We start from the raw sequence: 25,532 nt of genomic DNA on the forward strand, positions 1-25,532 counted from the left end.
TGAGGATAAAGAAAGCTCTTTTTTCATTACACATGAACATAAAGCTCAAAAAGTGTTTTAGTAACAGGAGAGGGGACAGGATTCTCATCACAATCACAACAAGGGAAGTGATAAATTCCCCTCCTTTTCTTCCCTGGGTCATCTTCCTCTAGTGTTTTTTTTTTTTTTTGATGGGGTGGGGTCCAAGGAAGAGAAGGGGGCAAGTATATCATTTCCCTCACAAGAATGCTGTGTAACTGTAAGCATATGATATTGATCACCCTTTTAGCATAAGCCTTGCTTTCTGTAATTTTTACTTAGAAAGCCTTCTGTAGTCTGTACATACAAGTATACCAAGGAGCGTATAATATGGAAAGATTAGAAGAAGACAAGGCACAAAAGACAACAACAAAGAAGGAAGGCCCAAATCCTACTAAGCGACCTTTCCGCCTGAATCTCTTGACGTCTGAGTCTCGGACTATTCAAATCCACCCTCGGACTATTCATACTCGGACTCGAAGGAACAAAAGGATGCTGTTGTTGACATCCAAACAACCAAGGCAAAACCGAAATAGCCATCTCGGCCAAAGCCCCCGCCGTGGCCGCGGTCGGAGTCACCGGAACCCTAAAATTCATCGACGGAGAAGATAAGTAATGACCATTGTAAGGAGGGTTTTCCTGATGGAAATGTTGGTGTTGGTGAATATGGTGGTGGGTGTGATTACGAGGAGTAGAAGGTGAGGATAGAGAGTCGGGGCGATTTGCTGGGGGTCTTCGGGGTATGTGAAGTTTTGGTAAGGACACTACTCTTCCTTCGGGTTTAGGAGGTTTTGGGGGTTGGCCTCGGCCGTAGAGTGGGACTAGGGTGGTTTGAGAGAGGGTTGCTTTGCAGACGGGACACAGTTGAGGGGTGGAGGTTTTTTCGAGGGTTATCCATTTGTAGATGCAGGGCCAGCAGTATAAGTGGCCACAGAGTGTGACCACGGGGTCTTGGGCGAACTCTAAGCAGATGTTGCAATCGAAGCAGCCTGTGGCTGTCTCTGGGCCTAGGCCTGGGCCTGTTTTTGTAAGTGCTAAGTTTGAATCCCACTTCTTCTCAGGTTCCATAGCTGCCTGTAAGTAGCTATCTATGTTCATGTGAGCTTTTTATAGGAATGGGTTGAAGGGTTTTTAAAGCTGTTACTCTTTAATCCTGGTATAAAGAAAGAAAAACAAGGTTAGATGCTTGAACAAAATCTACTAATAGACAGATGAAACAGGACAAGAAGGTAAATAATGCAATTTGTTTGTTTATTTATGTTGAGATTGTTTAAGAGAAACGATAAGACTTTCAGCGACAGGCTATGGAGATGTCATAGCCACAACTTACTGTAATGCAATCTAGAAAAGGACGTTTATGATTTAAAAAAGAGAAAAACAAATGGGATAAGAGTCTAGAAGGAGTGGACAAAAAGTGGATCAGGCTCACGTTAAAGTCATGTGGGTGGACACAATCAATCACTGCATATAATTCCGAATATATTATTATTTTAAAAAGCAGTAAATATATTTTTCAAATAATTACACTTCTAGAAAGAGTAAAAGCGAAGTTCCCATCCCTCAATCAGAAATTGGGAGGATTTGGAGAACAAGTCAAAGGAGATTTTTGAGCAAATCTTCTCCCCTTTTTTCTTCGATTCGGAGAAATTCATCTATGCTCTGTTTGTTTGGCTAATTTTAAGGAGATTGAGGGGAGAACATCTTCTTGAGATTGTTTGGTTGCCTTTTAAGGCCTTTGACAGCTAGGCTACGGTCGGGTGATGTGGCGCGCTAGAGAAGATCTTGGGGAGATCTTTTTGCCCTTATCCCAAACCTCCCAATATTTGGAAGACAGACCAAACAATATTTCTTTCTTCCACCCTTAATCTCTCCGTTAACTGATCTGCTTTAGATCTCCCCTTTGACCGCTGGGATATAGATCTCCCAAAGAATTAATGGCATCCAAATAGAGCACCAGTGAATTTTGAGGTTTCCACGTCAGCCGACAAGCGGCCCAACATCTGCGGTGGTCAAACTCCCCAATTTCGCTAAATTTCCTACCAAACACTCTCGAGCGAATCAATAGAATTACATTCCCTGCTATTTTTCTCAACAAAAAGAAATCACCGGAGTGACATTATTTTAGATCATCGGCAAAGGAGAAAGAAAATAAGAGAAAAAAAAGGAAATGATATCAGCAAAACCTTGTTTTGATAATTGCACAAACTCAGTTTGTCTTGTTCCTTTTCATAATTGCCTTGTGATACCTTTTTTCTTTTTTCTTTTTCCTTTTTTATCAGCAAAACCATGTTTTGATAATTGCACAAACTCAGTTTGTCTTTTTCCTTTTTTAAATTGCCTTGTGAGAGCTTTTTGCAAATTGCAATAACTTTGACAACTCTTTAAATAATGAAAGACAAAATGAGTTAGTCTAATTATCAAAACATGGTTGTGTTTATATCAAAAAATGGTTAGAAAAGAAATTTGTTTCTCTCGGGAAACGGCCCCAGTCGATATAACCACTCTACCAAATCGTCTAAAACTGGTAAATTGAAACAGAATAGCTTATCTGTCACAAGATTCAAGTAATCACGAAATTGCCATTTTGCAGCTTTGGAAACAACGTCTGTTTCTGTTTGATGGCTAAACCAACAGAAAGGGTGAGGGGAAAACGTACGGTTCAGAACCTATCTGTCAATAGGAAGTTGAGATCGCGACAAAAAAGAAAAGATAACGACGAATCCTTTGTTTTGAGATGATCAAAGCTTTTCTATCGAACAATAATGAAAAATAAAAAAAATAAAACGAAACTTATTATAAAAAAAACGGAAAAAAATTATTTTTCTTCCACGATCTCGCACCTTGAACTCTCAGGAAAAATAAATCATCGTATAATATAATAATAATAATAATAAAACTAGAGTGGAAGAGAAGAGAGGAAAAGTCAGAAAACTGGATGTAAATAAAAAGGAAAAAAAAAAACGAAATAAGAGGAAAAATAGAGATTCTGATTTGGAAACGATTTCCTCGAGAAATAGCGACTCGGAGTCGATCATGTATTTGAACATGTGATTTTCAATCGATTGCGAAAGATGAAAAAGATAAAAACAAGGAGACAGATGTTTATTGATCACAAATTAATTTAAAAGAGGAATTTCTGGACCGAGATTTGTAGTTCTCAGGCCAAGCCAAGAGATTAATTAGAAGAATCTTTCGATTCACAGCCTTCGAAACGAAATTTTGAAAAGAAAATGAGTTACTCTCGTCCTGAATGATTCCTTAAAACGATTATTCATCCAAAGAATCTTTCGAATCAAGAACTTCACAATGAAATTTCAAAAGAAAATGAGTTATTACTTTCTCGGATTCTTGTCCTCGATGACTCCTTCAACCAATCGCTTTAATCCTCGCCTCTAAACGATTTCTTAGGCAGTAGAAATCATTACATCCATTTGGCGCGGTTCATATTAAAGAATCCTTTGAATCTCTCGATTGACGCTCGTACAAAAGCAATCCAAACAGGTGTAATTCGTTTTCCCGACAAATCATCGAAAAAATCACTCTAATCTATCATTTTACGGTTATCTAAATGAAACTTCGTAGGAAGAACGAGTCATTACTCGTTTTCCAGACGATCCGATCGATTTTTAATCTAGACTAAAAATTTTAATCATCATAGCAAACGGAGGAAGAGAGATAGAGAGCAAAAGGAAAAGAAAAAACTAGTATCGTTGATCAAATAGAGCTAGATCTAATCGCATTCTAATCTCTGAGAAAGAACTCATAGAGAAAAATAAATAGAATACACAGATCACATAATTTCTTTCACGCTAATTATCACTTGGAATCGATAAGGTAAGGAAAAAGATGTGAAAACTCACCGATTTGTGTTGAGGAGGGAGATCCGTTCCTCTTCTTTCTAAGCTTCGTTGCAGAACAACAATGGCGAATCCAATGACGTCTTTTAGATAGAGAGAGAGAGAGAGAGATTTGAAAAATTATAGAAAAAAAGGTTGGGACTTGGGTATGGTTGAGAAACGAGGGGTTCAACGGAGATATATTTATAGACAGGATCGGATAAGCAGAGGGCGCACCGGAACGTTTGGATGACGTGGCACGTGACTATACTTAGAGCGCGCGTGTGAGAGGAGGCTTTACTCTACAGCCGACGTCGCTAACATGCGCCGCCTGCGTAGTTGGCGGATTTGATGGCCGATGTGGCTGGCTCTTGAAGTTGACGTTACGCGTCCTAGAGGCTAGAGTCACGTGGGCGATGATGCTCACTGTTTCGGCCCCACCGTGGTCATTAAAGGCGCACCATTTAGAAGTGAAATATTCGCCCCCCTTTTCTTCCCAGCGCAACCCCTCTACTGTTTTTTTTTTTTGTCGTGAATAGCCTCTCTAGACTCTAGAGTTTTATGATTGCTCTTCTTACACAAAATGGGGTAGCTTAGAGAAGAATAATGGGAAAAAGTAGCACTTCCCCCAATTAGGTGTGGAATTTAAGTTGGGATCAAATCAAACCCGACTGCTTATACGCGATTTTAGCTCGGGTTAGGTTGGAATTTCCTCAACTTGGGATGGTAAAAGACAACTCCACCTGGACCTCTGACCTGTAATTATAACCCGAACCGAACCTAACTCAACCTCACTCGATATTGGTAAAAATGGATCCGATGGGGATGAGCTAGGGTTGGCCATCCTCAACCCGAGGCTCGGACTGGGTCAGGTTAGGTTTGAGGTGATGCAGTCTCAGCTTGGGCTAGGGAGAGAAATTTCATGATAAAGTTCCAGCAAATGAACGGCCCAGATGTCCGGAATAAAGGGAAGACACTTTTGGAATGAGATTTTTTTGTTTCTTTTTTAAGAAATTTTTGGGAAAAAAAAAAAGAAGATGGCCCGCCGCTCTCTAACATGCGCCCGGTAGCTAGATGCCAGGTACGTTCATTAACGTGCCCGACCGTCAAGCACCGTCAAAAAGGGACCCCCCTTGATATTTGATCCCTTCACGGGATTTGACGCTCGGGCATCATATAATTTCTCCTAGGGCGAAGCCACGTTAAAATCGGATGACGTGGCGCATTTTGCATGCCTAGAGTGTCGTTTGCAAGAGGTTTTTCTTGTAGAAGAGTGTCATGTGCCACTAATTTTCACATTGACCAGTTAAGCAATCCTGGCCGTTGGATCTTCAGATCGGCGTATGTTTAACTGCACATGCTAATATATGCCGTGAAAAATTATTTTCCTTTTCAGTTGGGAACATTAAAACCTATACCTCTCTGTTTGGCTTATAAAATTCCAAGCAACAAGTAATTATGATGAAAACACAATCATGTTTTGATAATTCCACTGACTCATCTTCTCTTTTAGTATTTAAAGAGCAGTCAAGCCGTCAAGGGTTATTACAGTTCCCAAAAAGCTCTTATAAACCAATTAAAAATGAAAAGACAAGCTGGGGCTAACATGAATGGATGATCTGAACCATTCATTTTGAGGCTCATATAGTATACAGGTCGTGCCCTAAAAATGAAGACCACTGGGTAATCATAAACACTTGTCGGTCAGGATCCAATCAAATATCTTATTGGTCAGATCAGATTCGAAGAGCAGATTAGATTAGTAGTGCTCTTCGGATCCTAGCTTCCAAATCTTGGTCAAGATCCAAATCAAATTAGACTTTCCATCGGAGTGTCGATCCTAGGGTCCAACTTACATTGAATATACTAGGGGTGGACATGACCGAACCAGCCTATTCGGTTCGGTTCGGTTATGTTCTAAGATTTGATGGTTCAGTTCCGGTTCTGGGATCTTGGAACCGGGAGAATGCGGTCCGGTTCTGGGTTTGGGATCCGAGAACCAAGTAGGATCATATCCCCCCAATCTGATAAAATCACCCCAGGGGCGGAGCCAGGAATTTACACTTTGGGGGGCCAGACTAATTTACACTTGCCTTGATTGGTAATTGGGGGGCCATGGCCACTAATCTAGCTAGCATGCATGTACAGCCATATAGCATAAAAGGTATTTTGCAAGTCTTTTGGAGGGCCACCACTAATCTAGCTAGCATGCATGTACACCCATATTACATAAAAGGCATTTTGCAAGTCTTTTGGGGGGCCATGGCCCCCCTCATGCTATATGTGCCTCCGCCCTTCCCCCAATATGGTTTCCGTGAGAAAAAAAAATGCTTTAGACTTTATATTTACTGCTTGAGGATAAATTCACCCCCCTTTAACGTTTTGCTTTGCCTTTTAAAGTTTTAATCGTAAGTTATTAAAAATGAATAAAATCTCAGTCGTTATGTGGAAACTGGAAACCCTAGTTTTTCCCAAAACGAATAAAATCTCGCCATCTCCGGCTCTCGTCGTCTTCAACTTCGCGGCTCATCCTCTAGGCTCTCATCATCTTTAACTTCCAGATAACATCTCTCTCTCTCTCTCTCTCTCTCTCTCTCTCTCTCTCTCTCTCTCTCTCTCTCTGTGTGTGTGTATTGCAACTTGCAAGATCGAACAAATATTTAATCTTTTCTTTTCTTTTCAAGGGGGTTAACTTCTTGATCAAAGATATTTGGTCGTTTTCATTTTTTACGGAGACCCTGTTGATTTTTTAGGGTTTTTTCATCACACATATTTTGTTGTTTAATATTCAAACAGATATTTTTTTGCATTTTTTCATGCTTATATTTTACAAAGAACCTTTTATTTTTTTCATCACACCTCTTTTGGGTTTTTAAGGAGGATGATAATCTGACTTTTCCTTGGAGTAATTGATGATAATATGATATTTGGTCTTTTTCATAGTGGTTTTATTAAACTTTCTACTAAACAGCCCATGCATTCCATTCCATTCATTCATCCAATAAATGGGAAACAATTATAAAATAAAGGTTGGGTAAATCCAGAACCGAACCGAACTGAACCGATCAAGTTCGGTTCTGGTTCGGTTCTATTTGAAAGATATATGGTTTGGTTCTGCTTCCAAATTCTGGGAACCGATTGCATATGGTTCGGTTCTGGGTATACCCCGGAACCGAACCGAACCATGTCCACCCCTAGAATATACTATATAGTTAACATTTCCAGAAGAGGGTGGGGGCGAGCGCGAGCTGCAACGACAATAGTGTAATTACTAGTAGGTTAGGGAAATAATGACCATGGTCAAGGAAGTAAAGAGGATGGCTCCAGACTTGAGAGAAATGAATGACAAAAGACTAAAAGAAAATTGCATTTGGCTTATTTTTACTAAAATATCCATGAAATAATACTTTAAGTTACAAAAAATTGGAGGGTATTTTTGTAAAATAGTGTAAACATGGATTTAGAACAGTCCCACGGGTTTTTGTTAGTTGTGTGGATCGATGGAAATTAATTTTAGATCCTATGAGAAACGTCCGCAATGAGATACCCTTGCCAAATTGCCAAGTTTTTAAAGAAACTTGGGTCTTGACATTCGGCAAGAACATCAGGAGATATTCAGGAGATATTCGTCATCGACATTTGAGAGTGCACTTCAAATCAGAGGATTCTTTTTTGATGGAAAATTACATTTCCATATTAGGGAATTTTATGCAAATTTCAATCTACATACATTTGACGGGCATGTTAGAATACATAAGATCTTGCTTTGGAAGGTAAGCTTGGGATTGGAGGGGACCCCAACAGGTTTATTATATGAAAAGAAAGATGGAACATTTAAGTATGAAAACCACCTTCCCTATCCTTGAGACGCACTAGCTAGGGAAAACAAAGGACTAGTTTGGTGGTAGATTGAGGTAATTAGGCTTGATTATGCAGAAATAATATATTTTGGTTGTTATGTTAAACTTTTTCTATGTTTATCCCTTGAGTGTAATATTTAAATACTCATTATACTATTTGTAATGTATTCAAGATTAGTGATATCATCCTAAATTTAACAAGCACCTCAGATGAATACAGGCACTACGCCTTGATGTGCTGAGAGTCATCATCGACTCTCCACGGCGTCGGAGGGGCCAGGCGGATGCGACACGGGCGGACGCAAGCCAAAACGGGCCCACATGGACCTTAATTTAGTAGTTTAAAGAAGTTTCTAGTTTGTTATAAGTTTATTTTAGTTTAGTTTCTAATTTGGATTGTTAACTGGGATTTGCTAGGGTCCATCGCAAAAGGCATTTTCGCATGTCAGACTAGCCACCTCGTGAATGAAGACAACATAGCTTTTGTCTCCATTCACGAGGTGGCTGGTTTGACGTGCGACAGACCAGCCGTGAAATGCCTTTTGTAATGGACGCTAGCAATTCGCTTGTTAACTTGTTATACATGTCTTATTAGAATATGACCTGTTATACATGTCATATAGGTTTCTAAAATATTGTCTTAGGTTTTAGTAAGTGTAGGATAGTTTAATTTGAGTCCTAATTGGATTAGGAAATTGGTTAGAGTTGTTTTTGGTTTTGGCTCTGAAAAAGGAAAGATGCATGTGGCTGTTGAGTTTATTTAGGAGTCTTTCTTTAATTAGCATTGGGATAGTGCAATACGTGTTAAGATTTGTCATACATGATAAGATTTGATCGGTGGTAAATTGGGGTAGTTGATTTAGATAAGGATGTGGATTAGGGAGATTGGTTTAGATTAGGATGATCTTCATCTCATGTTCCTATCTTATCTCTCATGTTTATCTTCAAGTGCTTATTTAAGCACTGATCATCTTAAGTGTAACACATCTGAGATTAGAGAAAATCATAATTTTGACAATTATTTTGGAATAAAATATTCAAGAGAAGAGTGTGTGGTGTACGGTTCTACCTTGGAATAAAATTCAAGAATAACTCTCTCAAGGGACTAATGATTTACGGGTTTTTGCTTCTTGCTTTGTCCTAGTCGTGACACGACAAGTGATTAGAATGTTCATGTGATGGATCATGTAGAGGCAGCCCACATGGTCTTGGTTCCATACCAAATGGACATCCCATCTGTCACATTAAGGCCCATGAAAATGATGACTCTTTGCCATGTTTGGATTGCCAGAAATGTATGGAAAAAATTTCATAGGAAAATTTTATATTTTGACAATTTATAGGAAATTAATATGAATATGGTTCATTTAGAGGGATATCAATAGATTGAAGGTCTCTCTTCCCCGAACCAGCCCCTTCCATGTAAAAAGATTAATCATAAACACACAAGAGGGGGGTGGCCGGGGAAGGCGAATAGATCACTTCCCATCATTTTCACAATGCAGTGGGGCCCAAATGGTTTTGTTAGAAAAGTACCTAATAATGTTTAAACTTTGCAAAAGCATACGAAGGCACTCATGTTTTAGAATTGTCCCAAACAGCCACAATAATGTGGCAAGTGTACCAAAAGCAGGAGTATAATTATAGAGTTTCTATACGATTGTGTGCACGTGAAGTACAGTATTTTACGGAGGGTGCAAGTGGCCCACTTCATAGGATGATCCTAACCTTTCATTTGTTGGCCCGGAGGGTTAGGATCATCCTATGGAAATGATATAATGGCCACATCCAATTTATGTTGTGGGCCGATAAATTAACGGTTTGACTCATTCGATGAAGTGGGCCCTACTCTACTCTTCAAAAAATACATTGGAATTCACGCATTCGTACCATATAAATTAAAACTCACAAAATGGTTATTTTTTCCTTAAAAAAGGTTATTAATGTATCGCTCCACATCAGGCATGTTGAATTCTTCCCATGTGAAGCACATCAGTCCCACGGCGGTCATAGATACACTAGAGCTGGGTGTCCCAAGTAAAAATAGGGGCGAATGAATATACCACTTCCCCATGTTTTGCAGTTTTGATGGGTTCAGTCCCCTCAACTCTTTCCAAACACTTGTATCAAGTGAGGCCCACCATTTTACTTCTTGTTTTAATGTGGTGGGTCTCTAGATCTCTTCTCTATTAGATAAATTATATGATGAATGGCCTTATATGTAAAGATGGTACAAAAGAGGGACCACCCTTGATATTTGATCCAAAGCAGCATGAACTGATGTTGGATCAAATATCAAGGATGGGATGATGGGTATGTGTTTATCCGTAGCAATAATATAATTTCCCCCTTTATTGTACGAGAAAGCGGTGGACTCAAGTCACAGTAGCAATAATAATTAGAGAAATTATATGATGAATGGGCATACAAACTCGTACGCATCATCTCATCTTTTTTTCTTTTTTTTTTTATGAGTAAGCTGGGTTTAGGCAATACATGGGGCTGAAATGAGCCAACTACGAAGAGAATTTCCAAACAAAAAAAAACTACAGAAGGCCTACGAACACAGATACACTATTCCAGTTTTATCTGAATGGATCTTGCTCTTCAGCTCATCAGGCATGTGCTCTAATGGGATCTGAGTGCCTTTACAAGGACATACCCTTTTGGCCTTTTCGATAAGAAATCTGCAGCTGCATTTGCTTCTCTCCATATGTGGGTGGTTATATCTTGCAATTGATTGCAAGCTCTCTTTACAATTTTGATTTGCCTCCATGCATGGAGCCGGACCTTTTTTGTTAAACGCATTAACTGCGAGGACAGAGTCTGCTTCAAGCCATAGATTTGTGATTTCCAAATTTTTTGCTGCACACACACACCTTCACAAACAGCCTTCATCATCCCATCCTTATCCAACAGTAGCTCTCTTTTTGTGAAGCTGTTGTTAGATGAAATATCAAGCGTAGTACTTTCATCGCACCACCCTTACTTGTTTGTACGCCCATACACCATATAATTTCTCTAATAATTATCCCAACTATATATGAGGGCACGTATGTTAGCCTAGTAGGCCACCAGCGCTGCAGCGCAATTTAGATCCACTCTCTTGAGTTCGGACCCACCTCTAGAAAAAAAAGGTATTTTTCTAGAAAGTTCAACTTTTCTAGAAAGTCTCCACGGCCATTCTCTCCCGTCCACAAATTTGACTGATGCTCGGCTGTCATTTGTTTGGAAGTTCCCAGAAAAAAGCCTCTTTTTTCTAGAAGAAGCTCCAAAAACATGCCCACAAAAGTCTATATCTCAGCTAATGAAGTCCACATTAAAACAGCACGCACTGTCCGCCAACCAAACACAGCCCAGCATCTATCAAAATTGAGAAGGGCTTCTTTGGAAGCCACCAAAGTTGCTAGCTACTTGTAAATGGGGCTCCTGTTAATGGAGACAAAAATCCTTGGACAAGCTGTCCTGTCTTGGATAATTTTATCTTTGACTAAATTCCTAGGATTGGCTACCTTATTGTACAATATTCATTAGGGTTGTTCTAGATGTAAACCGAATATGACAAGCAGTGTTTAAAAACTCCTTGACTAGATGAGGAACTCGCATAAGTTCACTCATTTTACCTTGGCCGTTGTACCACATCCGCATTCCTCATTTTGCCCTACAGAGCCAATAAACTCCTTTTATCTCTCCCGAGTTATGACCGCATCAACTTCGTCAACCGCATTCTTGGTTGCGTCCACACCGAGTCGATCACATCCGCGTTTTTAAACGTTGATAACAAACCTATCCATGGATAAAAGATTACTTTGTTTGGATAATTTTATCATGACTAAAAATCCTTAGGATTGGCTACCTTGTTTGTCCAGTATACTCTATTCATTAGGCTTGTTCTCGAAGATAAATAACCTGTCCATGGATAAAAGAAATCATTCGATAATGCAATGTGGGACATGGGTGCTTTCATCATTACTCACCTCTTTCTATAAATACAAATTTCAAGATTTTTCTTTCAGTTTCTCATCTAGCTTGAGTAATTGAAGTTCATTTTCCTTTGTTTTAATGAAATCAAAGGGTTTTATATAGTATTTTACATTATCATAAGCTTTGCTGAAGTCGGCTGTTTCAAAATATCTCGATTATTTTCTGCATAAAACAAAGGATAAAACGTCTAGAAGGTGGATAAATACATATATAAGATGAAAAGAAGAATGGCCATGCTCACCAAATATAGTCTGCTTCAAAGAAAAAGTTGAGTTCATGGAGCTTTCGTTGGCGGAGAATCCAAGAAATTGAAATCTGGTCAAAACAAGTAGACGAAGGAAGATGAGGAAGACAAAAGGAGAAAAAATCCTACACGGAATCTACCTTGTATCAGTTTTTTTTCTTTTTTTTTTATCACCTTTCGAGCTAATTAAAATATCTATGGATGAGAGCGACAGTGTCTTAACACACTTGGCTCCAGTGTAAGTGTAAGGGGGTGTTTGGATCTAAGAAACAGAAAATTATAGAAATTAGGGAAAATTATTAAAAAAAATGCAAAGTTTATGCTAAATTATGAATAAAAGGTAGATATTTAAATTTTGTAAAAAAAGGGCTGTCAGGTGAGAGAGTATGAGTTTTAGGACAAATATACCCCCACTTTCATTTTCCCACCATTTTTTATGCTCTAATCCGTATGTTTTTTTCAGCTACCCACTTCACGTTTTTCTTTCTTCTTCCCCACCCATCCAACGTGAAAAACACCCAATACAGCCATTGCCATCCTTTGGAAGCTCCAATCCCATTGTATTTTGTTAAAAAAAAACACCATTACTTGTCACAAATTTGAACTTGGGTGATAAACATAGCTCCAAGTAGGTCCATGTTCCTCTACTTGAATAGGGTTTAACATTTTATGAAGGTTTTCATATTTTGTTGGGTTTTAACATTTTATGAAGGTTTTCATGTTTTGTTGGGTCTTAATATTTTATGAAGGTTTTCATTGTTTTTATTGTTTTATGTTGAAAAAAACAGAGAAATTACCCAAGTTGTTCTATGTTGGTTGTATAATTGTTTTCATTGTTTTTTTGGGTTTTAAAAGAAAGTTAGAACCACCATTTTCTCTGTTGGAAAAAGATCATTACTTGTTTCTACCCAATTTGGTTTGTATTGGTTCCGGGGTAGAAAATGTCGCTCCGTACTGGTTCCGGCGTATAAAATGTGGTTCCGAGGTATAAATTTGGTTCTGTACTAATTTCGAGGGTATAAAATGTGGTTCCCTAGTGGTTCTGGGGTATGAAATGTGGTTCCCTAGTGGTTCCAGCGTATAAAATGTAGTTCCCAAGTGGTTATGGGGTTGAAAATGTGGTTCCCTAGTGGTTCCAGGGTATAAAATGTGGTTCCCTAGTGGTTACGAGGTATAAAATGTGATTACGTAATGGTTGCAGAGTATAAAATGTGGTTCCTTAGTGGTTCCGGGGTATAAATGTGGTTCCCTGGTGGTTACGAGGTATAAAATGTGGTTCCGTAGTGGTTGCGGGGTATAAAATGTGGTTCCCTAGTAGGTTCGAGGTATAAAATGTGGTTCCGTAGTGGTTCAGGGGTATAAAATATGGTTTTCTAGTGGTTCCGGGGTATGAAATGTGGTTCCCTAGTGGTTCCGGCGTATAAAATGTGGTTCCCAAGTGGTTCCGGGGTATAAAATGTTGTTTCGTACTGGGTTCAGGGGTATAAAATGTGATTCCCTAGTGGTTCTGGGGTATGAAATGTGGTACCCTAGTGGGTCCGGCGTATAAAATGTGGTTCCCAAATGGTTCTGGGGTAGAAAATGTTGTTCCCTAGTGGTTCCGGGGTATAAAATGTGGTTCCCTAGTGGTTACGAGGTATAAAATGTGGTTCCGTAGTGGTTGCGGGGTATAAAATGTGGTTCCGTAGTGGTTCCGGGGTATAAAATGTGGTTCCCTAGTGGTTCCGATATATAAAATGTGGTTCCGTAGTGGTTCAGGGGTATAAAATATGGTTCCCTAGTGGTTCCGGGGTATAAAATGTGGTTCCCTAGTGGTTCCGACGTATAAAATGTGGTTTTCAAGTGGTTCCGGGGTATAAGATGTGGTTCCCTAGTGGTTCCAGGATAGAAAATAGGGAAAATTATAAACTGAATTTTGTTGTTTTCCCCATTTTCAAGATAAATCCATTTTCTTTGCATTTTTTTATTCTAAAACATCAAAATCGAGCTTCAATTTATGGTTGCCTGCATGACACTAAGATCACAATGTATATCCCTATTATCCTTCGAATTTTTACTCAATTTGAAAATAAAAATCTTTGGAATTATCCATTTTCTACTGGCTTCCGTCGAAAGTCCAAACAAAACTTCGGACTTCCGAATGGAAGCCAGTATACATAACCAAAATATTGGTTCCATTCGGAAGTCCGAAGGTTTGTTCGGACTTCCGAACAAACGTTCGGACTTTCGACAGGAGACAGTCAAACTTTGTAGTTCGGTAATTGTCATATGTTAGTGCATCCTTTTGGTATTTTTTTCGTAATTTTAATATTTTGCTTCCATTTTTTCGTAATTTTTCATTTAAAACTTAGCACTTCAGCCACAAATCCGTAATGATTACTATTTTTTGCAAGTAATGATTACTATTTTTTGCAATTATACTTTTGCTAGCCACTTTTGCACCCATATTACTTCTGCCAATCTTTGCATCAAAGGATGGGCCACAAGCCGAGAAGTTGCCTCGGCAAAGGTGGCTAGCAAATTCCCATACAAAAAAGGAAAATGTTATCCACACTACTGTATTTTGATGAGGGCACTCCTCATTTAATTAAAAGTACGCTATGGCCCCCCATAGGATGATCCAAAGCGTCAATTAGATGGGCCACAGCCTAAATTGGTTGTGACCCAAAAATCATTTCCATAGGTTGATCCTAACCCTCCGATCTATAGAGGGTTAGGACCAACCCTCTAACATTCTAATCAGAGGGTTAGGATAAACCCACGGAAATGCTTTTTGGGGCACAACCTATTTAGGCTGTGGCACATCTAATGGACGGTTTGGATCATCCTATGGTGCGGGCCATACCGTACTTTTAATAAAGTGAGGAGTGTCCTCATCAAAATACGGTAATGCGGATAACATTTCCCAAAATCATCTTAAAAAATACGGCAAAAATTCGGGTGACAGGCGGGTCGACCCGGCCCGTACGGGACCCGGCGTGGGAACCACATTTTCTACCCCGGAACCACTAAGGAACCAAATTGTATACCTCAGAACCACTAGGGAACCACATTTTATACCCCGGAACCACTAGGGAACCACATTTTCTACCCCGGAACCACTAGAGAACCACATTTTATACGCCGGAACCACTAGGGAACCACATTTTATACCTCGGAACCACTACGGAACCACAGTTTATACCCCAGAACCATTACGGAACCACATTTTATACCTCGGAACCACTAGGGAACCACATTTTCTACTCCGGAACCACTAGGGAACCACATTTTATACCCCGTAACCACTAGGGAACCACATTTTCTACTACGGAACCACTATGAAGGATATATTTGTCCTAAAAGCCATCTTCTCTCACCTGACAACACCTTTTTTATAATTTTCAAATCACTACCCTTTATTCACAATTTAGACAAAACTTTACATTTTTTTAATAATTTTCCCTAAAAATTAATATTTTCTATGATAAAATTTTAATGGAAAACAAAAATTCTTGGGTTACTCAAAAAGCTTAAGTTGTTAGAGTTGGTGTTATTTAATCATGGGATTTGCTAGCGTCCATCGCAGAAGGCATTTCGCGGACGTTCTGTTGCATCTGACAGTAGCCACCTCGTAAATGAAGACAATAGCCACCTCGTGAATGAAGACAATATCTGCAGGAAATTGAGCTTCTATGGCTCCTGTCAGAAGCAACAGCCATCCGCCAAATGCCTAGTTTTTAATATCAATTAAGGAGTTGTGTTTTGAACAGAGGACCTTCGAGTTTTTAAGGCTGCCAATCATGACCTTAGAGTTATCTTTGAAAAGCAAGAAGAAAAAAAATATTTTGGTAAAAATCCATGGAAAGTAAGTGAGTTTATCAAACATGAAAGAATTCAATTTTCATGGAAAAAATTCCTTTTTTCCCACATCCGAAGAGGCCCTGAAGGTGGCATGCATGTTGGGTGGTACTCTGTTGAATTTTCGCTCAGCAGGCTGCTATGAGTGTCACTGTGAAGGGATGGGATCCACACCAAATCATAGAGTCCCATAACTTTTATCTGGGTTGATATGTGAAATGTGTTCTATCCGTGGTCCATTCGCTGTGGGCCCACCTCTTCATTGTTTTCCCACCCCGAAACGGAAGAAGAGACGTTTCTCGCTCGGCGCCTAAAGCTCACTACGCTCCGCTTCAACAAATGAGAGTCTGAATTTAAATAATTAAGAGGTACATTTTGTATCGAATTATTAGCCAATAGGGCCCACACAATTACAAGGTAAATTTTGAAGGGCAGTGATATATTCGGCCCCTTTTCGTCCATGGGACAGCCCCCTCTAGTCTACTTATGAGTTATGACTACTCTTTTACACTACAAAGGGTTGCCCAGGGAAGAAAAAGGAAGGAATATCCCATGTATAGTTGGATAACTATCCTTGGATAAGTGACTACCCCCATGGGCCCCATTTTCATCACCCACCGGCCACAGCCTTCTTACTCGTTTTTTTAGTGCCCAACTTGACTAGAAAATATCTTGTTAAAGTTAATACCGGATTTATGAGCGTATCTCTCACTAATCATGCTTTGTATCTTCTTGTTATCACCTTTTTTCATCTTATTATAGCTAGACTCAATTGCAACTATTGGCCCTCTGGTACGTGTATTTTTTGAAAATTATAGTGAGGCCCACTTCATAGGATGATCCAAACCGTTCATTTGTTAGGCCACAATACAAATAGATTGTACCCCATAGATCATATCCATAGGATGATCCTAACCATCCGATCTATAAAGGTTTTTATAATGTGCATTCTCTCTACAGATTGGAGGGTTAGGATTATCTTATGGAAATGATTTTCAGGGTGCAACCTATTTACATTGTGGCCGAACAAATGAATGGCTTGGATCATCCTATAAAGTGGGCTCCAATGTTCATTTTGAGAAGTATTGGATTTCATTTTGAGAAGTGGCTTGGATCATCCTACAAATAAATTTGGGTTGGGTTAAGTTTTTTTAAAAGCCGGGTTGGGTTGGGTTTGGAAAAATCAACCCGAATTGGACATCGGGTTGGGTTGGGTTTGGGGTGTCGGGCAACCCGACCCGACCTGAAACCCGATTTTCAATTCCGATATGTATAAAAATTTTACTTCTATGTTTGTTTTGTCATTGTATAACTCAAATCTAGAAAGAAATAAAAAGCTTGGTGAAAGTTGTCCTAATTAACCCTCTTGTTGGGGAACATCTAATGACTAGGATGAGATGGAAATACAAAAATAAAATGGAGAAATCAAACAAATGGTGAAATCGGGTTGGGTCGGGTTGGCCTCAACCCGACCCAACCCGACCCGAGTTGCACCCCTTATGCTATGTTTGGTTGCTTATTTTGGGGGGATTGTAGGAGTTTCAAATGCATGAGATCTCCCCAAAGCATGTTTTGTTGTCATTTACACCTTTGATTACTAGACAACTTCTAAACATCATTATTGGTTTTTATCCTACGTGGCGCCTACGTGGCGGAGATGTTCCCCCCATAATCTTCTCCCCCTTTTTCACCAAAATGGAGAAATTTGTTAGGGGAATTAGGAGAAATTCTTGTCTTATTCTTTTTCTCTCTTCCACCTATATTTTGATAATGACACCCTACATCTTCTGCTAATTTACTCGCGCAATCAAACACTACTCGCAAATCTCCCTCATAATATTCTCCCGATCTTCCATTCTCTTCCATTCTTGTCTAATTCTCTTTGACTTATTTTTCTCTTATTCTCCCAGCCATCTACAAGCAACCAAACAGAGCACTACTGCCCGAGTTGTTCTAGTCCTTAGAATAAAAAAATTAACAGGACTCTACAATGGTAGTTCTAGTTTAAATATATTCAAGTTGGCTTTACATGTATTTTTATTATACTATCAGAATCATTGCCAAAGTAGTTTTGATTAGAGGAATTTTGCGTAATTAAACAAACTACTTCTAGAAGGTCAATACTTAGATGATGAGAAATAGTGGGTTACAAAACATCACACAAGAAGTGGGTCCCACTTGTCACATCACATGAGAGAAAAACAAAAAAGGTACTGTGAACCTGCCCGTGTTGGAATATTCATGGGAGATAAACTTTAGAAGAACGCCGATAAGGAAAACCAAATGTGGCGACAAAAGGTGGGAAACTCCGCATATGAGGCTCTTATCACCTAATGGGGGCCCACTGTTTTGAGTCTCACCCTTTTTTTCATTGGGACAGCCCTTTCTTTCTTTCTTTTTTACTACTGACGCTGTCCCAAGTGAATAAGAATGGGAGAAGATATCATTTCCCCTCACTATAAAGAGATGGACCTACACCAAATCACATAGTTTCGTGATATTTGGGCCCTATTCTTTTAATTTTGAGTCGAATAATTGGCTTTGGACTCACAATCGGTTGGCATAATCATAAAAGAACAATGCCTTGAGAGGAAGTGATATAATCGCCTTTTTTTTTTGTCTTAAAAAAAATTGCATCGAATAATTGGTTTTGAACTCATAATGGGTTGACATGATCTTAAATGAAGAGTGTGTGTGCGCGCGCGTGTGCGTGTGTGTGGGGTGGGGGGTGGGGGGGGGGGGGAATGTCGGACTCTTTTACAATCTGGTCAGAGGTGGTATTTGACTTCGCCTTGGTTGAAATTGAATTTTTTGGATTAAATTTTTTTTCTCATTCGATTTAAAGGAGAATCCCAATAGGAATTGGAATATGATGTTGATTCCGATTTCTAATTCCGACAATCCAAACACAACCATAGAGAAATGATATATTCGGCCCCTTTTCTTTCTCAGGCTACCCCTTTTTACTGTGAAAAGAGTAGTCATAAAGACATTATTGTGGGTGGACAAGGAAAGAAAAGGGGACGAATATATCACTTCCCTTACATGTTTCTTAATGTGTATTTTTTCTCAAAAGTCCACTAATGTATAGATTCAAAGTGGCACTAAATAGAGTTGTATATCAGTGTAGGCATCCTTGTCATTGAATCGGCATCCTTGTCAATGAATCACCCTCCCAGTAAGCTAATCAAAATATCCTCTGAACATCCAAATCGCCTCCGGAAGTTAACGCCCTGAGGAATAGCTTTTACTTTTGCCCCTTTAGACACTTTGATTCTAATAGGACCCGACAAAGCACATTTGATGGGCCAGTCTCGTCACTAAAGATATCTCCGCTGCCTGGGCGTGCTAGGATTACCAAGCTAGAACCATCAAAGTTTAGCTTCAACCAACCAGACTCGAAAGGGATCCATCTAGGAGCTATAACCACCTTTTGATTAATAGGAGACGAGTCGTTCTCTATCAATTAAATTAAGTATTTTATAGAGATATTTCCCAAGTAGCCTACCAAAAATATAGATATTTTTAAGCTTTTGAGAGCTAATGAAGATAAAGAATTTCATTAGAAACAAGTGAGGCTCGTATTTGACTTTTCTCTTTAAATTTCATTGTTTCAATTTGCGGCATTATACTTTTCTTCCATGGAACCCCAGTTGGACTCAAAATAAAAGGCTAAAGAAACATTGTTTCAAAGCTTTTAATACAAATAAACCAAAGCAGGAGTGGATATATCAAAACAAGGGCAAAGATATTTCATTGTCGACTTGCTCAGTCTCAAGGGTAATGATATCGTACGAGGACTCGTATACTTAAGAGAACACTAACCTTCTAGATGGTGTAGGCTTGTAGCAAAGTACGGAGATGAACCAAGTAGAGGTGGATATATCAATTCCTATGTGGAAAGGAGAGAGAAACTGAGGAGAAAAAAGTAGGGGTGGATATATCAATTCCTATGTGGAAAGGAGAGACAACTCAGAAGAAAAACTGAGTGATCCTAAACTTTTTGTATCCTTTGGTCTGCCATTGCTGTGACATCTTATTTCCACCTCCCTGTTCAGCATTTCACACTAATTTTGTTTGCCTCTTTGTATTTAATGGAAGATCTGCCAAGAAGGCATTATCACTTCTGTTGTTTCCCGTGACTTTCTTTTCAGTATTGACAGTCAAGAAGAGGATTGATAGATGCAGCTATTATTACAAAATGGCAAGTAGAGGACGTATAAAATTTAGGGGTGCAAGTTTGGCCCTGTCAGCGCTGACCCGTTTGGATTTTTCTACCCTGAAGGCGGGTCACGGTTCATTTTTTAGACCCTGACTCAGGTCGGGTCGGGTTCTGGGTTAATGCCTCGGGTACCCTGACCCTGCCCGACCCTAAGTTTTCTATTATAAAATTGAACCATCTATGCATGTTTCTGTAGACACCCCATTTTGTTTTGTTTTAATCAACAAATAAATTAGTGTGTTAAATCCATGTGAGAACCCCCTCTATCATTGATTTATATGTTTTAGGTCATTAATATCTTGATCTGACTTTACGGATCATCAATCGGGACAAAATAAGCTAGGGTCACTTCATAGCCCGGACCCTGATTCCATTCCGAGACCCGATTTTCGTAAATCGTTAGATCAATGGCAGATCTTGACCTGGGTCTAACCATCCAAAACCACCTAACCTCTCCTCTCATCCTAACCATCCAAACCTCACCTAACCTCACCTAACCTCTCCTCTCATCCTAACCATCCAAACCTCACCTAACCTCACCTAACCTCACCTAACCTTACCTAACCCCACCTAACCTTACCTAACCTCATCCTCTCATCCTAACCATCCAAAACCACCTAACCTCACCTAACCTCCTATCCCATTCTCCTATAAATACCCTCTCATCCCACCATCCAAGAAAAGAAGAAAAAGAACCCCTCTCTTAGAAAATTCATCCCTCTCCCTCATCTCTTCAAGGGTTCGGCCATCCTTGCCGGATCGGGTGATTTTATACGTTGGGTGATATATATCAAAAGCAGTCATTATCAAGCAAGGAATCATCTTTAAGGAATTAACATCAAAGAAAAATCAAACACAAAGTGGGTTTCCAAAGAGGTAGGCATTTATTTCAATTCTATGTAGGGTCTGTTTTCATGCATATCTTTTACTTTAAAAGAAAAACCATGTTAGGAAGCATGTAGGGTCCGTTTTCCCCCTGGTTAGCCTCTGGTTAGACCCTGGTTGCACCCAGGTTCGCTGCTGGTTGCACCCAGGTTCGATGCTGGTTGCACCCTGGTTCCCTACTGATTCGCACCCTGGTTCCCCTGCTGGTTGCACCCTGGTTCCCTACTGGTTGCACCCTGGTTCCCTGCTGGTTGCACCCTGGTTCCCTACTGGTTCGCACCCTGGTTCGATATTGGTTCGCACCCTGGTTCCCTGCTGGTTCGCACTCTGGTTAGACCCTGGTTGCACCCAGGTTCGCTGCTGGTTGCACCCAGGTTCCCTCCTGGTTGCACCCTGGTTCCCCTGCTGGTTCGCACCCTGGTTCCCTGCTGGTTCGCACCCAGGTTCGCTGCTGGTTGCACCCAGGTTCCCTGCTGGTTGCACCCTGGTTCCCCTGCTGGTTCGCACCCTGGTTCCCTGCTGGTTCGCACCCTGGTGCACCCTGGTCCGCACCCTGGTTTGTACCCTGCTTCCTCCTAGTTAGACCATGGCTAGTCTCGGGTTTGCTCCTAACTTAGACCCGACTCACTTGACCCTAACCATTAACCCAATCCAACCAAGTAATATCCCAACACAATCCGAGTCGCATGTCTGAATCCATTTGGCCGAATCTCATAAGCCCGCCCATTTTGAATTCCCAAAATTCAAACCCTTGATGATTCCTATATGCTCAATTCTTTGATGCAAATTCCCAATTCCAAAATCCCATTGATAAATCAATGTTTCTGAATCTCAAGTCCAATGCTCAAATACAAACCCGATTCCTGATCCAAATACCAATTCTGTTTTCCAAAATCCAAGTAACCTCCCCAGTGGAACTACGTGTGGCTTGATCCCCATCACGGGGTACGTAGGCAATTTGGCACTCCCAAGTTCAGTCGCACCTTTCTCTATCTTTCCCATTCCCTCACACTATTCATCATCTCGATTCATCTCGTGTCTCTCGGAACCATTGGATTATGGTTTCCGTCGTAAGAACCCTTAGAGCCCAATTTAGGAACAATGGTGTCGTGTCGTGTTGTGTCCTAAGTTTTAGGGAGTCCTAGAGTTAGGAGTCCAGCCTCATCACGGACGCTTGCTATGTATAGCAACCGTGCCATAGGTCTAGTTACACTAGTCACCCAATCTTTCCCTAGGACAAGCCTAGTAAACTAGGATGTAAGGCAAACCTGCATTAGTCTAAGGGACCATTTGCATTTAGATGAGAATCATATAGCATCTTAGATGAAATCCTAAGATAATAAAATCTTCAACTTGAATTAAATAACTTCTCCTAAAACTGTTGAAACAGTCAATCCCGTCTAGGTCGGTGTCTTAGTTGAGTTAGGCATATGTAACTTAGCTTAGGTGCACCGAACTACGTCGACTCTGATCCCAGTGAGGCTTGGGTACGTAGGCAGCTTGGATGTCTGATGGCATACCACCCGCGAGTCGGCACCACAAACAAATTGTGGTGTTTTGTATATTAATTTTCTTGTAAATGCTTAATCAAATCACTTAGGACTTTCCATGAAATTAGAATTTTAGGAGAACTTTCACTTAGATTGAATCCAGACAAATTAATAAATCAAGATACACATTTAGGATTCACATTGAAATTAGATCATAGGATGCATGTCACTTAGTTCGCACATTAACATAGAGTTGAATGAGCCATTTAAAATAAATTTAAAAGAGTTAGCTTTTGGAATCGAAGACCGATTATCGGGCAAGAATGGTGCATGTGGTGGATAACTCCCCATACCTTCCATTCTCGTAACCAGGTAGCGAGTCTAGATTTCTGGTTAATTACGGGTCCTAGATCCCACATCTAGGTGGCGACTCTGTCAGTCTCTTTCGTGTGGAATTCGGATTGCCTTAGTGATCCCAAGTTCACAGGAAAGATTAATTCAAATCAATAATAAAATGCACACGCCAATCGCGTGGATACGAGAGACCAAGAGAGAGAGAGCGGCGGCTCGCGCCCCACACCCCTCTCGCGGGATCAGGGTACCACAGTTTGGCGACTCTGCTGGGGATCACCTAACTTCATTAAAACTTCAAAAGATAATTCATTTGAATTTAATTTTAAATGGCTCATAAAAACTCTATACTTGTTAGATTAGTTTGTCTTGTTTTATTTTCTCATCACATTTTACTCAAACTTAATTTAACAAAACCTGAAGGCATCATAGATTGCGCAAACATATTGCACACACTTACATCACTTGCATCTAAACCATGCATCTCACGTGCACACACATCCTATTTTAGGAACCCGGAGTGTTATCTAGCATGGTTGACTGGGATTTCATCACCTGGTGCCTCTGTGCTAGAGAAGCATTCCACCCTTAGCCTAGTACCTTTATGGTACGTAAACGGATCCCTTGTTCACGTACTGATACGCCGGACACTGGTACAGTATATCGAACATGGATTCGCGCTAAGGGAACTCTTAGCCTTACCCCTAGATTAACCCACACATGCATGTAATATACGAACACATGTGCATCACGTGTGTGAGCCTAGTTTAGGATATTCTACCTATTTGTGTCTAGATTAGGCCGTAGTCCATCTTCCAATGGCTACGATCGGTCCTTAGATACACGAACAAAGGCATGAGTCGAGATTCTCTCTCCACTCCGATAGATTAGGATTAGGGTTGATGCCTTCAGGTAACACTGATAAAATGTGAAAAAAAAAAAAAAAATTTCCCTTTGGGTTAGGATATAAATCCCATCATTTCCAAAAATCTCATAGGATTAGTCATTCATGATCTATCCGTTGAAAGCAATCTTATGCTATCTCATCTAATCTTTTGATCGTGCGTCTTTCGTTCTTCTGTCATACGATTCGATCGTATCTTCATGCCATCCCCTAACTGGCAGATGCAGAATCTCACAATCTTTCTATTATGCATTCTCATGATCTGATCATGCCTGGTCCAGATAATCCAATCTTGCTTGTACCCCTGGTCTCTTCCTCCTCTAGGGGCTACCTTTTCAAGATTATTTTGCTAAGTCCTTCAGAGTTCACTCTCAGAATCCTTGAGCTAGGGGCATTCCCCTATGCGAATCAGTCATCATTGTCCAAAATTGAAAGTATCAGCCATGATGATGTTCAGAACGAACCAGCCTTCACCGAGCCTTCAACGCCAAACAGTTGCAGCAGTTAAAGTTTTAGTCACTTACTATTTTATGTTGAGTCAGTCATCATGGTCAGTATAATTGTTGAGTCCGGTCTTACAGTTAAAGGTCAATGCCTAGTCCAGGCAAGTTATCTTCTGTTTCCCTTTCTTATTTAGAGTTGTGAATCCTGAGCATGTTCAGGATAGGTCGTCTGATGTAATAGCTTTTCTTTAAATAAAATTTCAGTCAGTTCCAAAAAGTTCACTTGTGTCTGTTTCTTAAGTGTGCTTCTGATCTTAAAATAAGACTCCCTCCTCAAATGAGGACAAAATTGACGAAACTCCACTTGAGTCACAGCAATTACTTGAACGAGAGGAGGAGCGCCAATCCCAACCTTTCAAAGATGAAATTGAAATGATAAACACTGGCACTGAAACTTTGATTCAGTGAATGCCGATTGAAAATACATTACCCTCTAAAGAGTGTGAAGAATTGATAAAATTATTTCAAGAATAAGAAGATTGTCTAGAAAAGCTACAACCGATACTAGGGGCAAGACATAGATGGAAAGCTCAAAGAAAATGAAGAAAGTGAGAAGATATATGCTATACAAGGGGCATAGAGTAGAAACAACTTTCATATTTCTAATCAATGACCTTGGTTCTCAAATTCATAACATAAAGCCAACAAATTCAAGATGAAAAGTTCAAGAGCAAACAATGAAAAGTGATCATCAGATATCGAGAGTACGAATCCATAGATGGAGGATGTCAAAGAACAAGTTTCGCTCTATGAAAGTCAAAAGCACGTATTAGAATCTTGAAAGAAGAAGATCCATTATCTCTTACCTGGAAATGCCGTCAAACTCCGCGAAAAAAAAAAAAACAAAAGAGAAAAATAATAAAAAAAAAAATAATCAGTACCAGAGGGACTCTAGTAACCTAGATCGATTCCCAATCTGAACATCGAAAGGCCTCCTTTGGCCGATTAAATCCCAAAATCAAAACCCAATGTCAAAAGAATACCGATTTGCAAACCCTTCGAGCCTAAATCAAATTTTCTTGAAAACCCATCAAACTTGGGGCATTCCCCGAACTACGCGAGACCTGATCCCTATACTGGGGTACGTAGGCAACTCGGTTGAACCGAGTTCGGTCGATTCAAAAAGGAAAAGAAATTCAATCCTTTCAAAAAAAAAAAAGAGAGGGACAAGTTCCAAAAGAAGAGAAGTTAATTGTTCCAGAAAGAAAAGAAAAAAGGAAAAAAAAAATCAAACAATTTATCTTCAAACTAGGGGCATTCGCCCTGAACTACACACGACCTGATTCCTACCTTGGGATATGTAGGCGACCTGTTCACAGGTTCGGTCGAAATCTTTGTTGAGCCTTAAGCCATTCTTTGAAAAGCCCTATCCTACCTATAAAAGTCCTTCTGGTG

At 39.9% G+C, this 25,532-nt stretch overlaps 2 long non-coding RNA genes across 2 annotated transcripts; one reads left to right on the forward strand and one right to left on the reverse strand.

The window, feature by feature from the left end:
* On the reverse strand, positions 1-4,370 carry LOC143882186 (uncharacterized). The gene is made up of 2 exons (XR_013252126.1): positions 3,879-4,370; positions 1-1,171 (listed from the first exon to the last, which is right to left on the reverse strand). It is a non-coding gene; the product is annotated as an uncharacterized LOC143882186 (long non-coding RNA).
* Positions 4,371-20,328: 15,958 nt separating this feature from the next.
* On the forward strand, positions 20,329-25,011 carry LOC143882187 (uncharacterized). Its single transcript, XR_013252127.1, has 2 exons — positions 20,329-20,880; positions 23,856-25,011. It is a non-coding gene; the product is annotated as an uncharacterized LOC143882187 (long non-coding RNA).
* Positions 25,012-25,532: the final 521 nt, after the last annotated feature.

This window comes from Tasmannia lanceolata, unplaced genomic scaffold (genome assembly GCF_043159265.1).
Source record: "Tasmannia lanceolata isolate RefF3 unplaced genomic scaffold, GAP_Taslan_0.1 ptg000007l, whole genome shotgun sequence".
Taxonomy (NCBI): domain Eukaryota; kingdom Viridiplantae; phylum Streptophyta; class Magnoliopsida; order Canellales; family Winteraceae; genus Tasmannia; species Tasmannia lanceolata.